General features: G+C 37.4%; 1 long non-coding RNA gene across 1 annotated transcript; it reads right to left on the bottom strand.

Annotated features, from left to right (window-relative positions):
• Positions 1 to 2,985: 2,985 nt before the first annotated feature.
• LOC144960275 (uncharacterized) lies at positions 2,986 to 16,760 on the bottom strand. Its single transcript, XR_013642818.1, has 2 exons — positions 16,593 to 16,760; positions 2,986 to 5,903 (listed from the first exon to the last, which is right to left on the bottom strand). It is a non-coding gene; the product is annotated as an uncharacterized LOC144960275 (long non-coding RNA).
• Between the last annotated feature and the right edge of the window lie 3,071 nt (positions 16,761 to 19,831).

The raw sequence follows: 19,831 nt of genomic DNA, 5'->3' as shown, positions 1-19,831 counted from the left end.
CGTCTGACTGATTTTTTAGCTATAAAATTTTAAAAAAAAACTATTTAAAAAAAAACCCAAAAAACCTGGAGCTTTTATATAGGGCAATATCACTAAATGTGCTCAAGGCGCTTTGCAAAGGGTCCCTGACATGACGCCTGTTAGGTGATTTAACAGGCCGGGGGGGGGGGGGGGGTATTTCCGACAGAGGCAAAGCTGTTAACGGCCAGGTACTCGTTTTACACCTGAGTATGGTGAGAGATCGTGGCAAGCAAAGAGCCTTTTACAAGGTCTGGCCTATGTGCCAAACGAGGCTCGAACCCAGGACCTTCCGATTCGAAAGTGAGTGTCATACCACAAGACCACACAGCAACACAATTATGAATGATCTTTATGTCTTCAATTCAAAAATCGTCACTAAAAAACATTTGGTAGTGAATAGAATACAGAACCAATGCCCGTATAGCTGTACAGGTATATTACATTACATAGCAATCTTCTATATATATATATAAATATATATATATATATATATATATATATATATATATATATATATATATATATATATATATATATATATATATATATATATATATATAATATATATATATATAATGAGGGTACTTGTAGGTACCAGAGTGATTGATAATGTTGGTTAGAGCACATAAAAATAAATAAATTCACTCAAGTATTTTTAAGCCGAAACGAACGTTTCCATGTCCTTCACTTCATCAGTCGACATTTATCCCAGGATATATATATATATATAGCAGGGGTCCCTATAGCTCAGTTGGTAGAGCACTCGCTTCACAGGCAAAGGGACCAAGATCGATCCCGGGTGGAGTTGAGATAAAAAAATTTTCTGACCTCCCCCCCCCCCCCTGTTTGGTCTGGTGGATAGTACTTTGCGATAGTCTAGTGTGTCCTATCCAAAGGATAGCAAGCAATTGCTATTGTCCGTTTCACGCTATAGAGACTGGGATAAACCCTGGCTCCATTGGCCCAAGGGTATGAAGGAATACTTTTATATATATATACATACATACATACACACACATATATATATACATACATACACACACATATATATATATATACATACACACACACACACACACATATATATATATATAATATATATATATATATATATATATATATATATATATATATCAGTGCTGCCAATCCCTAGTCAATGTAGATATGTACAAGAGTCAGTGCTGATGGTGACAAAAAGTGAAAAAGTAGGAAAATGTTGAACAATTGCCTTTAAGCCCCATTTTTACTGCACTAAACCCCACTTTTAGAGCAATTGAGATGATAGACTATCATTGATATTCTAGCTAACTTCTGGAGAGTGGGAAACTGCACCTGTGTGTTCCACCACACATCAACTCTCTCATTGCTAGCACATTGTTTCCAGAAAATGTAATTTTTAAAAGGGGGAAATTTCCTCTGGACTCCAAAATCGCGGATTTCCGCGGATCTGAGGAAAACCATCAGCACTGAAGAGCATCCTGTCAGAGTCGTTAGGACCATGGAACCTGAGATTATCCCGGTTTCTATAGCGTGAAATGGACAATAGCAATCGCTTGCTATCCTTTGGATAGGACGCTAGTCAATGGCAAAGTACTATCCACCAAATCTCAAACAGAACCAGCTACCAATCACTGCTGTGTAGACAGGGGGGGGGGGGGGGTCAGAAAACAAAAACTCTACAACACCCAAGGTCGACCTCGGTCCCTTTGTGTGTGAAGCGAGTGCTCTACCAACTGAGCTATCAGGATGGCCCCACAAGTATACAACGGAGAGCCAAAATGAGTAAGATTCCATAAAAATGTTTACAATCCTTCAAAATCTCGAACTAGCCCTAAATCTGATAATGGGTAAATTAGAACATACTAATAATATTATAATTGACAGTTCAATAAGCCAATTAATAAACCAACTCAAATTCTAGAATTAAAATTAAAGCATCCAAGAAATAGTAAGAAAAGGGGAACTGATTCCAAGAGCATACCATCAATGTACTAAGTTTGAGATCACCTGACCATCCCATCTGGACACCAGCACAGGATTCAACCAGGAGGAATACGCTCAAATGTTTACATTACATATTCAAAATAACAAATATAACAAAACTACATAAAAGAGAGGTGATTTACAAGGAAAAAAATATCATCTCCCAAAACTCTTAACTATACATTGGATGTCTTCCTTCTAGCTGGGGCTAGGACAAAACCAAGTAGTCTCATTCCAAGACAAAGACAGAAAGGATGTTGGAAAACAAATATAGGGGGATAGAAGACACAGTAAGTGCCTCCCTGCCCACTATGGGAGGTCAGGAACCCCACCCAGGGGGGATAGAAGACACAGTAAGTGCCTCCCTGCCCACTATGGGAGGTCAGGAACCCCACCCAGGGGGGATAGAAGACACAGTAAGTACCTCCCTGCCCACTATGGGAGGTCAGGAACCCCACCCAGGGGGGATAGAAGACACAGTAAGTGCCTCCCTGCCCACTATGGGAGGTCAGGAACCCCACCCAGGGGGGATAGAAGACACAGTAAGTACCTCCCTGCCCACTATGGGAGGTCAGGAACCCAACCCACGGGGAAAAGAAGACACAGTAAGTGCCTCCCTGCCCACTATGGGAGGTCAGGAACCCAACCCAGTCTTTGTAGACTATATAAATAGTATCCACTTCCAGAATCTATAAGTAAAAAATCTGTTATGAACATATAATACGGTATTGAACACCCAATAGGAATGTCCAGGACCAGAAACAGATAAAAGTGTTTAAGTACACTAGAGGGTGGATGATTGTAACCATGCGTAAACAACAGAAATATAATCGTACCTACAACACTCAGAAAAATGCGTACAATGAACGAAAACACGTAAGAATACAGTCCATACCTAAGAATATGTCTATACGTAAGAATACGTCTATACGTAAAATGAGACTTGACTTGATAAATTTGAAATAAATTACGATTACATCATTTTCTGCTTTAAATTCACAGAATCCTCTTATTGGTTTTCTCATCATCCAAAATCTTTGCTATGAAAAGGACAAACAAAAAAAAACCAACATAAAAAGTTTGGAAATCAGGAATGTTTTGAACTCTAAACATTGAGAAAACAAACAAACAAACAAACAAACAAACAAACAAACAAAGAAAAAAAACCCATAAGATTATGGAGTATACAGTCATAATGCGATATTATATACAGTAAACTGACTTGTTATCTATTGATGCTGTGCATTTAGTTAAAATACTCACAACATCTGCCAGCCACATTTAACATACCAACACACAAAAGTGTGTGCAACCTTTAACGTTTAAAGTCTCGATAGATATGATTTAGTGAGAACTAATCACCAAAACAATATTTATAAAAAAAAGAGCTGAGTGACGTACAATGCCATTTCTTCTATATTCGATACAACAGTGTAAAATGGAAGATTAATATTTTATCAGGAGCATCTTTACAGCGAATAAATTGAATAACTCTCACATCTCAAAGACAAATATTTCCTTTTACTGACACGACAATGCACAGACGTTCTCAAACTGTCAGAATGTCGTAAGGATGCAGCACAGGAATAAAACTGTCCAATATGGAAGTTTATGGAACAAAGTCAAGCAACAATCAACTGTACAGGAAATTCTCATTTCTGTTACGTCAAAACTAAACCTGGGATGACTGAACTTTGCTAAAATGAATTTTGAAAAAGCCTGAATTTTTGTCGTGTTGTAAGTACTTCGTACAAAGCTTCTATTCCTCAGATGGTATCACCTTTAACCTGCTCCTTACCAGCCATTTTCAGGATTTCCCCCAAAACTTCACCCAAAACTAACACAAAAATATATTTTTTATCACTCGAACACAATGACAGTAAGTCCTTGCGATAAATAATTTCTGCAGCAAAACATGCTCTACAACACACTGTTCATTTTTCTTTAAATTGTATGATGTACAAAAGAAATTTGAATAATTGTTGGTTGTATCGTAACGAATGTGACGATTTTCCTATAGTTGGTATGGAGAGGGTTAAATGTTGGTTGTATCGTAACGAATGTGATGATTTTCCTATAGTTGGTATGGAGAGGGTTAAATGTTGGTTGTATCGTAACGAATGTGATGATTTTCCTATAGTTGGTATGTAGAGGGTTAAATGTTGGTTGTATCGTAACGAATGTGACGATTATCCTATAGTTGGTATGGAGAGGGTTAAATAACAGAAAAGGATGGATAATATCCGTCATGTTTCCCTCTATCCATAGCCTTTAAACAAACAATATTTTCAACTTTACAACAACAAAAAAAAAAAAAAAAAAAAAAAATCACAAATATTGACCGGAAGATTTTAAAAAGTCTGTCCTCCAGCTTTAGCTATAAAACCCACGACACAAATTTCAAGGAATTTAGGATAAAAATCAAAATGTTCAAACCATTATTAATAAAGTTACTTTGCCTATCCAGTGTATAAAAAATATAGGACAAGCTCATTTAGGAAAATAAACTTTCTAGTCATCAAATCTTTGAAATAAAAATTATAAAATTATTAGTTTTGATATTGAAGTCTTTGATTTTTATAATACAAACATCCAATTCAAACATTGAATTAACATTTATTATTATTACTGGTTTGCTCACACATTCAACGTATTGACAACAGGTTGTACATCATTCATAATCTGTTATTCTATTTCAAATAATATGACATTTTCTGTTACGTTTTTCACTTTCCAACCATCGTCTATATATACATGACTGGAATGACACAATTTGTTGAATAAAACTGACATTTCATTTGTTGAATAAAAATGACATTTCATTTGTTGAATAAAAATGACATTTCATTTGTTGAATAAAACTGACATTTCATTTGTTGAATAAAAATGACATTTCATTTGTTGAATAAAAATGACATTTCATTTGTTGAATAAAACTGACACACCGTTTGTTGAATAAAACTGACATACCATTTACTGACTAAAACTGACAAACCGTTTACCCAATAAAACTGACAAACCGTTTACCCAATAAATCTGACAAACCGTTTGTTGAATAAAACTGACATACCATTTACTGACTAAAACTGACAAACCGTTTGTTGAATAAAACTGACATACCATTTGTTGAATAAAACTGACATACCGTTTACCCAATAAAACTGACAAACCGTTTGTTGAATAAAACTGACATACCATTTGCTGACTAAAACTGACAAACCGTTTACCCAATAAAACTGACAAACCGTTTGTTGAATAAAACTGACATACCGTTTACCCAATAAAACTGACAAACCGTTTGTTGAATAAAACTGACATACCATTTACTGACTAAAACTGACAAACCGTTTGTTGAATAAAACTGACATACCGTTTGTTGAATAAAACTGACATACCGTTTACCCAATAAAGCTGACAAACCGTTTGTTGAATAAAACTTACATACCGTTTGTTGAATAAAACTGACATAGCGTTTGTTGAATAAAACTGACATACCGTTTACCCAATAAAACTGACATACCGTTTGTTGAATAAAACTGACACACCGTTTACCCAATAAAACTGACATACCGCTTGTTGAATAAAACTGACATACCATTTACTGACTAAAACTGACAAACCGTTTGTTGAATAAAACTGACACACCGTTTACCCAATAAAACTGACATACCGTTTGTTGAATAAAACTGACATAGCGATTGTTGACTATAATATAATATAATTTGTTTACTCTAATCATCTCCCTTGCTATCTAAATCCACTTGAATCCATTGATTATTTCTTCTTCTTTGACTTTTGTTGGACGTCCTTCTCCTTACGCTGCATCTTCAGTCTCTTCTTCTCCTCTTTCATTTTTTGTTTCTCTCGTAAACTTGTCACCAGCTTGTAGGTGAAAAATGCTGAAACAAGAAAAAAAAATATTAAAAAAAAAATATATATATATACATACATATAATATATATATATGATTAAGGGGTGTTAGCTGGAACCACGTAGAGTGCTCGACAAATTCTTGGAAGGAATTAGTAATTATTTGTTCTCATCTGACTTTCGTACACAAATTCTCCTACAACATTGTTTCATCCAGAGTTCCTGGAATCATCAGGGAGGTTGATTGGAGGTGTCTGGGAGGAATGTTCTTGTTATATATATATATATACAGACGTAATAAAATTCGAAAATTAAACGAACTCACCTGTGATGTTTAATTGAAACTCTGACGAGTCCAATTCCGAATGGGGAACAAATGAAGAATCACGCCGTGACTGTCAGGCTTTAACGCGTCAGAACAGACATACGGAACAAATGGAACGGGATGGGACACATACATACAAGTATAATTTATAACACTATTATATTATAGTCTAATGAGTTTAAATGATGTTTACCAATGGGTGGGCATTTGTTCCCCATTCGGAATTGGACTCGTCAGAGTTTCAATTAAACATCACAGGTGAGTTCGTTTAATTTTCGAACTCTACCTCGTACCCCAATTCCGAATTGGGTTACAAATGAAGCTTTAAAGCGTTTGTCTGTTTTGACGTAAATTACGAAATCCACGTAGCACCACTCATTTGTTGTTCATCCAGTACTGCCCTATTGAAATCCTTTTTCGTTCTCTCCACTAGCTTATGATAAAATTTTTCAAACGTGGTCTCTGACCTCCATCTTCCCGCTTTCAGTATTATACAAAGTGGAACTCCTTTTGTGGCCGCTTTGCTAGTAGATGCTGCCCGGGTGGAATGGGGCTTAAAAATACTGATATCAATGCCCGCTAACTCCATTGTCTTTTTGTCCTTCTCCTCGTGATATCTATTTCTTTAAGAATTTAAGTAGTGTTGATGCCAACGGCGGAAAAGATTTTTACTGATTTTATTACAAAATACCAGCCCTTTCCTGATGTATGTAGTATATTGTTTTCTGGTATTTCGTCGCCATGAATTGATAATGGTTTCACTAATTTCTTCTGAAGTGTTTGCACTTTCGAGAATTTCCCGGACAAGCGGCAGGCTATCTCATTCTGCTGTTGTGTAATATGGGGTGAACCTTCTGTTTTGTTACTGGATGATGAAGAAGGTTGGCTTTCTTTGGTAATAGGGGTGGAACATCTGTTAATAAGTTTATGAGTTTTGGAAACCATGGTTGTGATTTCCAAACCGGAACAATCATGACACAATCCACTTTTTCGGTTTCTATTCTTTGTAGGATTCTGATAATTAGATTAAAAGGAGGGAAAATATATGCATATAAATGAGACCAAGAAAATGAAAAAGCATTTATTCTCCATGCGTCTGCATCTTTTTTCTCTGAGACATACTGTTCTACTTTATGATTTATTCTACTAGCAAATACGTCAACTTGGAAGAGCCCATATTCTGTGTTAATGTCGTCAAAGACAGATTTCTCTAGAGACCACTCTGTTTCAAGCCCTTTTTCTCTACTAGCTTTGTCCGCTTCAGTATTCTCTTTTCCTGGTATGTGTACCGCTGTGATGTCATATTTCTCTCTATACACCATAACCATAGTTCTCTGGTTATATTATTGCCTTCTTCTTTCATGCTGCCTTTTTTGTTAATACATGATACAGCTGTCGTATTGTCGCAAAATAAAGTAATCTTAGAGTGGCCTTTATAATCAGAAAAAAATGCTTTCAAAGTGAGAAGAGCCGCTTTCAATTCAAGACAATTTATATGCCATCTTCTTTCTTCTTCTGACCATAAACCTTCAGTTCTAACTCCTGCAAATTCTCCACCCAATCCAGTATTACTGGCATCTGATGTTAATATTAATCCTTCGGGTTGGTGATGGCCCCTGATTAACTGCCTCATTTCCCATTGTTTTTGTTTTAGATTCTAATTTCCTTTTAAATGTTCTACTGTCTTTTTTACATTCTCCATTTTTACCCCTCTTTTTCTCTCCCGCGGGAGAAGAAATTGGGTTTTTTGTATGAGTTAACACTCCCTCGAGAGATGTTATGGGAACTGTTTTAGTTTTCTCCCCCGCGGGGGTAGAAAGTTCCTTATTCAACTCTTCCACTTTATCTGGTTCCATTGTTTATTCGAAGTAATTTAAAACATTTTCTCAAAAGTTTAAATCATTAAGCACCACTTTCACAGTGTTAATAATATACTTTTGTATGAATTAACACTCCCTCGAGAGATGTTATGGGAACTGTTTTCGTTTTCTCCCCCGCGAGGGTAGAAAGTTCCTTATTCAACTCTTCAACTTTATCTACTCAAAAGTTTAAATCATTAAGCACCACTTTCACAGTGTTAGTAATATACTTTTGTATGAATTAACACTCCCTCGGGAGATCTTATGGGAACTGTTTTAGTTTTCTCCCCCGCGAGGGTAGAAAGTTCCTTATTCAACTCTTCAACTTTATCTACTCAAAAGTTTAAATCATTAAGCACCACTTTCACAGTGTTAGTAATATACTTTTGTATGAATTAACACTCCCTCGGGAGATGTTATGGGAACTGTTTTAGTTTTCTCCCCCGCGAGGGTAGAAAGTTCCTTATTCAACTCTTCAACTTTATCTACTCAAAAGTTTAAATCATTAAGCACCACTTTCACAGTGTTAGTAATATACTTTTGTATGAATTAACACTCCCTCGGGAGATGTTATGGGAACTGTTTTAGTTTTCTCCCCCGCTGGGGTAGAAAGTTCCCTATTCAACTCTTCAACTTTATCTGGCTCCATTGCTTCTTGACAGTCGAACGTGAACTGACAGTCACGGCGTGATTCTTCATTTGTAACCCAATTCGGAATTGGGGTACGAGGTAGAGTACTTATTATCCAGTGTCATCCTCATTGACAGTGACATTGGCTGGCCACACTGGTTTCAGAATGTTTGTACAAAATAAATGAAAAAATAAATAAATAAATGAATAAATAAATAAATAAATAAATGAATAAATAAATAAATAAATAAATAAATAAATAATCAGAGATGAAATGAATTCATTAAAAAAATAAAAATAGATAATCTCGATGAGAAACAGGGAAGAATTGTGCGACTATATGGCCTTGTGGTATGACACTCTCTTTCAGATCATAAGGCCCTGGGTTATAGCATTACTCGGTGTACAGATGTGGCCTTGGGAAAGGCTCTTCGCTCCCAATCAAAGCAACAAAAAATAAATAAAAACATTAATTTTAATTTAAACTTTTTAAAAAAACACAGAGAGAGAGAGAGAGATAGAGAGAGAGAGAGAGAGAGAGAGAGAGAGAGAGAGAGAGAGAGAGAGAGAGAGAGAGAGAGAGAGAGAGAGGACAGAAAGAGAGAGAGAGAGGGAGGGAGAGAGAGAGGAGAGGAGAGAGAGAGAAGAGAGAGAGAGAGAGAGAGAGAGAGAGAGAGAGAGAGAGAGAGGGAGAGAGAGAGAAAGATACAAAGAGAGATTGAATCTTGCTCAGAAACAGAACACAAATAACTAATGATCCAGCCAACCAAAACAAAGGAAAATCTCATTCCAAATCAAAAAGCAAACATCAGACTCCAGACTCCCTCCCACCTAAATTAGATTTATCTAGAGAAAAAGAAAAAGAAGAAAAAAAAAACGTGGGAGTGGATTCGAACCAGTGTGGCAAAATTAGAAAAAGTTGAAAAGTAGTCTACTTGACAGTGAAGTCCCCATCAAGACATCTATCAAAGTTAAGGTTGTAGAATGTTCTAGAAAATGGTCAACCAATTTGGAGCAGAGTTTTTACTTCATTTGTTTTATTTTTACATTATTTTTTTTAAATCTCTTAATTCAGGTTTGTCTTTGTTTTTATTTTTCATGAAATCGTTTCTAATTGACGACTAAATCTCGTGGATGACAGCCAGACCACAACACAGACTCGGATTAGACCAAAACCAACAAATACAATCAAGTACGGTTTCCTCTAATGCAATCGAATGTCCCAAATTTTGTCATTATTATCCTGTGTTATTATTCCATTCGTGCTTCAAAATAATTTTTACCTTGAGCATGGTTTCCTCAAACTAATTTCATCCAGCCAATGTAATAAAAAAAAATTATTAAAAAAAAAAAATTAAACGTCTGTTTGTTTGCTTGTTTTTATTTGAAGGGCTTGACGGCACTTGCAACACATTTAGGTTATATCAGCGCCAGTAAAAAGGAAGAAAATGGGAAAGTAAAAAGTTCTAGAATTACAATTAAAGCACCCAAGAAAATGTAAGACATAGAGGAACAGGGAACAAATAGGAATCAGATGTAGATTCCAAGAGCACACTATCAAAGTACTTAGTTTGAGACCACCTATAAGTCTCATCCGACACAAGCACAAAATCCAACAAAGAGGAATACACTCAAATGCTTACATCGTACTTCAAAATAACAAATATAATAATACATAACAGAGATATGATATAAAAGGAAAAAAATATCATCTCCCAAAACAATAACTATGCATTTGACTGTTTCCCTCCCAGCCAAGGACTCCAGCCAGGGCCGGGACAAAATCAAGTAATCTCATTCCAAGACAAAGACAGAAAGCATGTTGGAAAACATATATAAGGGGATAGAAGAAACAGTCTGTACCCCCCTGCTCACTATGGCAGTGAGACGTCTGTGTTTATTCTTATTCGTATCACTTTGCCATCGTTTCCAATCTCATTGTCATACATCATGATTTGCTATCGGTTCCAATCTCATTGTCATACATCATGATTTGCCATCAGTTCCAATCTCATTGTCATACATCATGATTTGCTATCGGTTCCAATCTCATTGTCATACATCATGATTTGCCATCGGTTCCAATCTCATTGTCATACATCATGATTCGCCATCGGTTCCAATCTCATTGTCATACATCATGATTTGCCATCGGTTCCAATCTCATTGTCATACATCATGATTTGCTATCGGTTCCAATCTCATTGTCATACATCATGATTCGCCATCGGTTCCAATCTCATTGTCATACATCATGATTTGCTATCGGTTCCAATCTCATTGTCATACATCATGATTCGCCATCGGTTCCAATCTCATTGTCATACATCATGATTTGCTATCGGTTCCAATCTCATTGTCATACATCATGATTTGCTATCGGTTCCAATCTCATTGTCATACATCATGATTTGCTATCGGTTCCAATCTCATTGTCATACATCATGATTTGCTATCGGTTCCAATCTCATTGTCATACATCATGATTTGCTATCGGTTCCAATCTCATTGTCATACATCATGATTTGCTATCGGTTCCAATCTCATTGTTATACATCATGATTTGCCATCGGTTCCAATCTCATTGTCATACATCATGATTTGCTATCGGTTCCAATCTCATTGTCATACATCATGATTTGCCATCGGTTCCAATCTCATTGTCATACATCATGATTTGCCATCGGTTCCAATCTCATTGTCATACATCATGATTTGGTATCGGTTCCAATCTCATTGTCATACATCATGATTTGCTATCGGTTCCAATCTCATTGTCATACATCATGATTTGCTATCGGTTCCAATCTCATTGTCATACATCATGATTTGCTATCGGTTCCAATCTCATTGTCATACATCATGAAACGCCATCGGTTCCAATCTCATTGTCATACATCATGAAACGCAATCGGTTCCAATCTCATTGTCATACATCATGATTTGCTATCGGTTCCAATCTCATTGTCATAATCATGATTTGCTATCGGTTCCAATCTCATTGTCATACATCATGAAACGCCATCGGTTCCAATCTCATTGTCATACATCATGATTTGCTATCAGTTGCCTTTGACGGAAAATAAATGTGACATACCGACCCCCACCTACCCACCCCAACCACAACGACCCCCACCCACCCCAACCACAACGACCCCCACCCACCCCAACCACAACGACCCCCACCCACCCCTACCACAACGACCCCCACCCATCCCAACCACAACGACCCCCACCCACCCACCCCAACCACAACGACCCCCACCCACCCAAACCACAACGACCCCCACCCACCCCAACCACAACACTTTGCACAACGTAAGTTACATTCCTCTACATATCAATAACGTAAATAAGTATTACGGTTTCCTCTATGCATCACCAAGAGTAAATTTGTCTAAAGATTAACTCACTAGAAACTAGAGATTTTTGCTACTTTTTAAAATTGGAAAAAATGAGCATGAACATAGATTAGACCTGTAAATGGTTGGTGAAAAAATTGTCGGAACTTGTTGAACACGTGAAAATAGACACAAAGGACAAAAATATGGATTAATTAATAAAAACAACAGATATGACACGTCAATTGACTAGTCAAATCATGTCACTTTCTCCTACTTATTTATAATGAGGTCCTTATTTTATGGTACCAAAAAAAAAAAATCCCAATTATTTGAGGACCCAGGTCTGAGTTAGTTGTAAAATGAAAGGAAGAGAACAATTCCTATCCTTTTGAAGGATGTGTATCTAAATAGTGCTTGACACGGGAAGCTGCGTATCTTTGCTCCTGTTTGTGTTGAATGTTTACGCTGATTCTTTCGTTTATTTGGATTAATTCTTATAGAAGAAGAAGAAAGAAGAAGAGAAGAAGAAGAAGAAGAAGAAGAAGAAGAAGAAGAAGAAGAAGAAGAAGAAGAAGAAGAAGAAGAAGAAGAAGAAGAAGAAGAAGAAGAAGAAGAAGAAGAAGAAGAAGAAGAAGAAGAAGAAGAAGAAGAAGAAGAAGAAGAAGAAGAAGAAGAAGAAGAAGAAGAAGAAGAAGAAGAAGAAGAAGAAGAGAAGAAGAGAAGAGAAGAAGAAGAAGAAGAAGAAGAAGAAGAAGAAGAAGAAGAAGAAGAAGAGAAGAAGAAGAAGAAGAAGAAGAAGAAGAAGAAGAAGAAGAAGAAGAAGAAGGCGACAACGACGAAGAAGAAGAAGAAGAAGAGGAGGTGGTGCGGTTGTGTGAGAGCTTTCGAAGAAAAATAATTATTTCGCATTATTTTTTTTTTCCGTTTCACATCCAGACAGAACCAATAAATCATAGGGAAAAAGAAGGGAGACACGGAGAAATGCATGTGTGTCGGTAGCAAAATAGAGAGAAACCTTCCGGTCCAATAAGATCCGACACACTTCTGTGCGTGTGTTATTTACTGACTAGGTGTGTGTTCGACGACTCGCGCGAACTTCGCGACCCTCTCTCGCTGGTTGTGGCACAGTAGCCAGGCAGTGAATACATCCACGTCTAGAGGACCGTGTAGGTGACACGATAATATAGCTAACTGATAGACGGCCTAGTTTTGTTTTGTCTTTGTGTGACAAATAAAATGTTTTGTTGTTCTTTTTTTAAGTCGGCATTTGAAACAGAATAAAATCAGATTTTTTCCAGGAATGAAATAAAAGTCTTTTATTTTCTTTTTTATTGGTTCTGTACTTTGACGTTGCGAATTTTATTTTTATTATTAATCTTTTAAAAAAATTTTTTAGCACTTATAGAGCAAAATCGTACTGTCGGAAATCCGACAATAGTCAGAAGATTTACAGACCTGATAGATAGTTTTATTCAACCATCATTAACATGTTTAAACGGAAAACATTAACTTTGATACTACGCCCATAATTGGTCTCAGAAAATGTTATAAATAGGCATGGGGTAAAAGTAACCCCGGGTGTAAACAACGGATATAGCCGGTGTTAGGGTTGAGTGAGTTAGGACTAATCCTGCAGAAGACTTGGAATAACTTAAAGAAATTTGAAATCGTAGGTTATCGGTGAGTCGAGAGACAGACAACAGCTAGAATTCATTTGTGAAAGGATCAAACCCTGGACTGTCATCAATTACCCAGAAATAGTGGTTAGAATGAGGACAACTTATAAAGTAGAAACAATATAACATGAATAAAGTCAACAGGGTGGTGGGTGGTGAAATGAATAATGATGGTTGACTTATGGACTGATTCGCTGATTAACGATGGTTGACTTATGGACTGATTCGCTGATTAACGATGGTTGACTTATGGACTGATTCGCTGATTAACGATGGTTGACTTATGGACTGATTCGCTGATTAACGATGGTTGACTTATGGACTGATTCGCTGATTAACGATGGTTGACTTATGGACTGATTCGCTGATTAACGATGGTTGACTTATGGACTGATTCGCTGATTAACGATGGTTGACTTATGGACTGATTCGCTGATTAACGATGGTTGAATTATGGACTGATTCACTGATTAACGATGGTTGACTTATGGACTGATTCGCTGATTAACGATGGTTGACTTATGGACTGATTCGCTGATTAACGATGGTTGACTTATGGACGGATTCACTGATTAACGATGGCTGACTTATGGACGGATTCGCTGATTAACGAATTGAAAAAAAGAAAGCGGAAATGCCAGTCGGACATTTTCAGTTCAAAATATTAAAAACTTGCATTTCATTGATGTCATTTGTCTTGAAAAAAAAAACAGCAAACAAAACAAAACAAAAAAAAAAACAAAAAAAAAACAGGTGTTAAGATTGAGCCTAAAATTGAGTTTTTATATTGCGCAATATCCACTAAATGTGCTCAAAGTGCTTTACAAGGGATCCCTGGCCAACAACAACACGTAACAAGTAGGACAGGACATGATGCATGTAAGGCGATAATACAATATTTTTTTTCCGGACAGAGACAAAGCTGTTAAAGGTCAGGTACTCATTTTACACCTGAGTATGGTGAGAGAATGTGAGTAAAGAGCCTTTTCCAAGGACTCATCTATGTGCCGAGCGAGGTTCGAACCCAGGGCCTTACGATCCAAAAGCGAGTATCATACGACCAGACCACATAGGCGCACAGGCGTTTACTTTCTCCCTGCGATATATCACGTGACATTTACTAATTTGAGTCATTAATTTCCATTGGCATTTTCTTCAGATTTGGCTCTTTCCAAGGAGGCCTTCCGAAAGCTCCTCATTCCAGCATCTCTTCAATGAGTATTTTCACAGTGGATCTTTTTGTTAGAATTATCGTAAAAACTCGACTTTATTATTACTATTATTCTCTTTGTATTATAAGTTATGATTATTATTAATTGTACTATTATTATTACTCTATAAGCGAAATAACTATCCCACCACTAGTATAGCTATGCATTAAAAAATGTTTTTAAATCAAATAAATAGTTCTAGAGAACTAAGACCCGTGCGACACTACAAATAAATCTTCTTGCGTTTTTCATCCCTCAACAAACAAGACATGACTTGAGTTTTTTTATTCATTATCCATGACTTCTTTTATCTTCTTTTAACCCTCTCCTTACCAACTATAGGAAAATCGTCACATTCGTTACGATTACGATACAACCAACATTTTTCATATTCAAATTTCTCTTGTACACAACAACATTTAAAGAAAATGAACAGTGTGTTGTAGAGCATGTTTTGATAAAGAAATTATTTATTGCAAGAACTTACAGATATATTGTATTTGAGTGGTTAAAAATCGATCTTTGTGTTAGTTGGGTGTGAAGTTTTGGGGGAAATCCTGAAAATGGCTGGTAAGGAGAGAGTTAATACCATCGCCATGAATAATCATCAGCCATCACCACTTTTGTCAGACGTTTATCTATTCATCAATTTGTCAATATATAGCAGCACTTTGTAAACTCTAGAACAAATCTCTCAATAAATGCTGTCCTAAGGTTCTAACGAAAGAGTGAAAATGGAGAGGCTTCGTATAGGAACAAAACAGACAATGGACGTTTCAGGTACAAACCCTTCTACACAAATAAACATGGAAAACAAATAAAATAAAATGCATTATATTTTATTTGTTTTCCACGTTTATTTGTGTATTGTTGTGCTGACGAAGGGTTTGTACCCGAAACGTCCATTGTCTGTTTTGTTCCTATACGAAGCCTCTCCATTTTCACTCTTTTGTTAGTATTTTACGATCACCGGCTTCAGGCAGCCCTACCGTTTTCTGTGTTTTTTTTGTTTTTGTTTTTTTTAAAATATCAACTCGATGTTGGAGGATAAATTTTTGTTTCTATTCTGTTAGGGTTTGTTATAGGTCTTAGTTGTAAATGTGCTAGGGTAGCCTATTTGTTTTTTCATATTAGGATTAGTTAAAGGTACTATCTAGGTTTTCTTTTTTTCTTAGGGTTTGTTGAAGGAAAATTTGGGTTGTTTCCCTTCGCACGGGGAGCTTTCGGAAGGCCTCCACTTTCCACGGCTAGTTTGGCATTTTGCATAATAAAATTTATCTGACAAGACTCTGTGTTGTGTACAATCACTCTGATAATATACAGACGCGTCTGTGAATAGTGGCAGCCATTAGACTAGACAATGGCACGGCCAACAAAACATGGCATGGAGCGGTCATTGATTGAGACTTTGGCCTTGCCTTGGTAGACTTTAGAGACTAAGGAATTTCTCCTGATTTAAATCATTGACGAAACTCTATCAAATATAAATCATTGTGAAAAAAAAATACTTTAGATTATTTATTGTCACTTATTATCAGGATCAGCAATTAGAAGTGCGGTAAAAATGCGCGTCCATCGCGAAACACCCGGTCCTAAGTCCAAGATAAGAAGTAAAGAAGACGGAGGAGTGAAAAGAAAGCGCGTCGAAAATAAGATTTTCGTTTATTTTTTACCTATCAATCCAAATATGACAATCCCGGGGATGATGAAGACCGTATTGTCTATATTTTCCTTGACTGGTCCTGAGCCAAATTCAACCATTTTCTGTTGTTTTACTTTGAAAGAAAAAAAAAAGGGCGAATTTCCTTCACAGATGGTTAGCCAAAAACAGCAGACAATCTGACTTGTTGACGATTGGTGGTGGACTCGGAAGTTGACGTACCACGTCGTCGCTACGACGACATGGCAACTAGAATTTCAATATCATAATTTTACGTGACAGACAAAAGAATCTCTCTCTCTCTCTCTCTCTCTCTCTCTCTCTCTCTCTCTCTCTCTCTCTCTCTCTCTCTCTCTCTCTCTCTCTCTCTCTCTATCTCTCTCTCTCACACACACACACACACGCTCACACATACTTATCACTATGCGGCTATGTGGTCTAGTGGTATGACACTCGCTTTCGGATCGGAAGGTCCTGGGTTCGAGCCTCGAGCTCGGCGCATAGTTGAGTCCTTGGAAAAAAAAGCTCTTTACTCACATTCTCTCACCGTACTCAGGTGTAAAATGAATACCTGGCCGTTAACAGCATTGCCTTTGTCCGAAAAAAGTGTAATATCGCCTAATAGGCATCATGTCCCGTCCTACATGTCAAATGTTGCTGTTGACCAGGGACCCCTTGTAAAGCGCTTTGAGCACATTTAGTGGATATTGCGCTATATATATATATATATATATATATATATATATATATATATATATATATATATATAACATTTTTTTTCTTGACAATAATGAATCATTGTAGAGCTTAACATTATAGAGGAGTCGTCACTTACCTCTTTATAATCCTATTTTTAGACGGAAATAAGTACTCACTAAATTACATCAAACAGACAATAAATAAACCTGGATGGTTACACGTAGATTTGGCTGTTGCTACGGCGGGCGTATGTTGTGAGTATTTTACTTGAATGAAATCAATAAGTTCCCCAAAGTCCAAAGAGTCGGTACCGTATTCTATACGCAAGCTCGTAGTGTTATAAGGAATTATAAAAATACATATAACTAAATCATCATCATAACTTGTCGCGCCAGTGAGTCAGCCAGTCCCGGGCAGTCTGGTTGCATTCCCTCAGGTCAGCATTGGTGCAGTGAGGTACCAGCGAGCATTCGGACAGGATGTGGTCCATGGTCTGTCTGGGGTGACCGCATGGGCATTCAGTGCCCGGTGAGATTTTCCATTTAAAGAGGTTGGTGGCGGTGTTTCCCACCTTTGCTCTAGCTCTGCTCAACGCCACCCAGTCTTTTCTCTTGAGGTTTGTGCCTGCTGGGAGCTTTTCTGTTGGGGGCTGGAGGGCATCGTTTGCTGTCTTGTCCCATTCTACCCATTTGTCCAGGCGGGAGAATGCTGAGTGGTCTGGGTGAAGGCTCTCTACTGTGAGGAAGCTTTTCCTTGATTTGAGCCTGCTTTTGGGGCAATTGTGGTCATGAAGGGGGTGTCTCTGGTCCATTTCATGTTTGTATTTTTGTATTTGGACATGAGTTTCCCTCCGGATGTGTGGTGGGGCTATTCCTGCTGCACGGTAGACCAGTGGTAATGGTGTTGCTCTCAGCTGGCCCGTTACAATCCGGCAGGCGTTGTTGAGCTCGGGGTCTAGCTTGGAGGCATGGCATGATTGGGCCCATACAGCTGAGCAGTACTCCGCAGTTGAGTAGCTGAGGGCCAATGCTGTGGTCCTTAGAGTTTTAGGGTCAGTTCCCCAGTTCATGTTTGCCAGCTTTCCAAGGAGGGCATTACGCGTGGACACTTTTGCCTTGGTCTTCCTCACGTGTTCTCTGAAGGACAGAGTCCGATCAAGCGTCACTCCAAGGTACACTGGGTGGTAGTTGTACTCTAATGTCTGGCCATTCCACTTGATGTTAAGTTTTTTGTGGGCTTGGTGGTTGTTGAGGTCAAATGCACACACTTGTGTTTTCCCTGGGTTGGCTATAACTACATCCAAAGAAATGACAGAATCATATATTGCAGTATGAATGAATGAGTACAGACGATACAAGTTATTTTGCATTATATTTCATTTGTTTTCCACCTTAATTTGTGTATTGTTGTGCTGACGAAGGGTTTGTACCCGAAACGCCCATTGTTTGTATTGTTCCCATACGAAGCCTCTCCATTTTCACTCTTTCGTTAGCAAGTAATAAATAAGTATCCAAGGATAAGTAATGCTATATAGGAAAAAATAAAAGTGCTAAAAACGCACTGTTTTATGATGAATTGCCAGAGTGGTTCTATATCAGGTGTTATTTATACGGGTCTTAGCTACCTATATGCCAATTTTCAGGATTTCAACCCCAATGTGCACGGTTTTAGCCTAATTTTCCCTAATACAATGAATATGAAGAAAATATATATTTTAATATAGCTGTAATAGGTAAAATCTAAGGCCTTAAACCAATACGTTATGATTGATTGCCAGAGTGGTTCTATATCAGATGTTTTTTCTATGGGTCTTAGCAACCTGTATGCAAATTGTCATGCTTTCAACCCGATTTTGCACGGTTTTAACCTAATTCCCCCTTCTATTGCTCTTGGTCAGGGACCCTTTGTAAAGCGCTTTGAGCACGTTTAGTGGATATTGCGCTATATAATAATAATAATAATAATAATAATAATAATAATAATAATAATAATAATAATAATAATAATAATAATAATAAATTGAGCTTTATATAGCGCAATAACCACTATATGTGCTCAAAGCGCTTTACAAGGGGTCCCTGGTCAACAGCAACATTTAACATGTAGGAAGGACGGGACATGCCGCCTGTTAGGCGATATTACAATTTTTCGGACTAAGACAACGCTGTTAACGGCCAGGTACTCATTTTACACCTGAGTACGACGAGAGAATGTGCGTAAAGAGCCTTTTCCAAGGACTCAACTAACTATTCGCCGAGCGCGAGGCTCGAACCCAGGACCTTCCGATCCGTGAGCGAGTGTCATACCACTAGACCACATAGCCGCATATATAAAAGCTCAATATTTTTTCTTCACTGAGGCAAGCTGTTTTCCTGCGAACTCCTCGACAATGAAAACGTCAGATAACCCTTATTCTGCTTATCGGCGAGTTCGAGAATTGAATTGACTGTTCCGTGTTTTTTTGAAAAATTATAATTTTGTATATAGTATGCGCTTGGCTATGAATCTCACAACATTGCCACCCGTTATCTTGCTTATCGGTGAGTTCTAGAA

The sequence above is a fragment of the Berghia stephanieae genome, chromosome 15, assembly GCF_034508935.2.
Source record: "Berghia stephanieae isolate SIO BIC M18660-M18661 chromosome 15, UCSD_Bste_1.3, whole genome shotgun sequence".
NCBI classification, from domain to species: Eukaryota; Metazoa; Mollusca; class Gastropoda; order Nudibranchia; family Aeolidiidae; genus Berghia; species Berghia stephanieae.
Note: the sequence above shows the minus strand (reverse complement) of the source record. Positions and strands in the feature narration are given on the sequence as shown.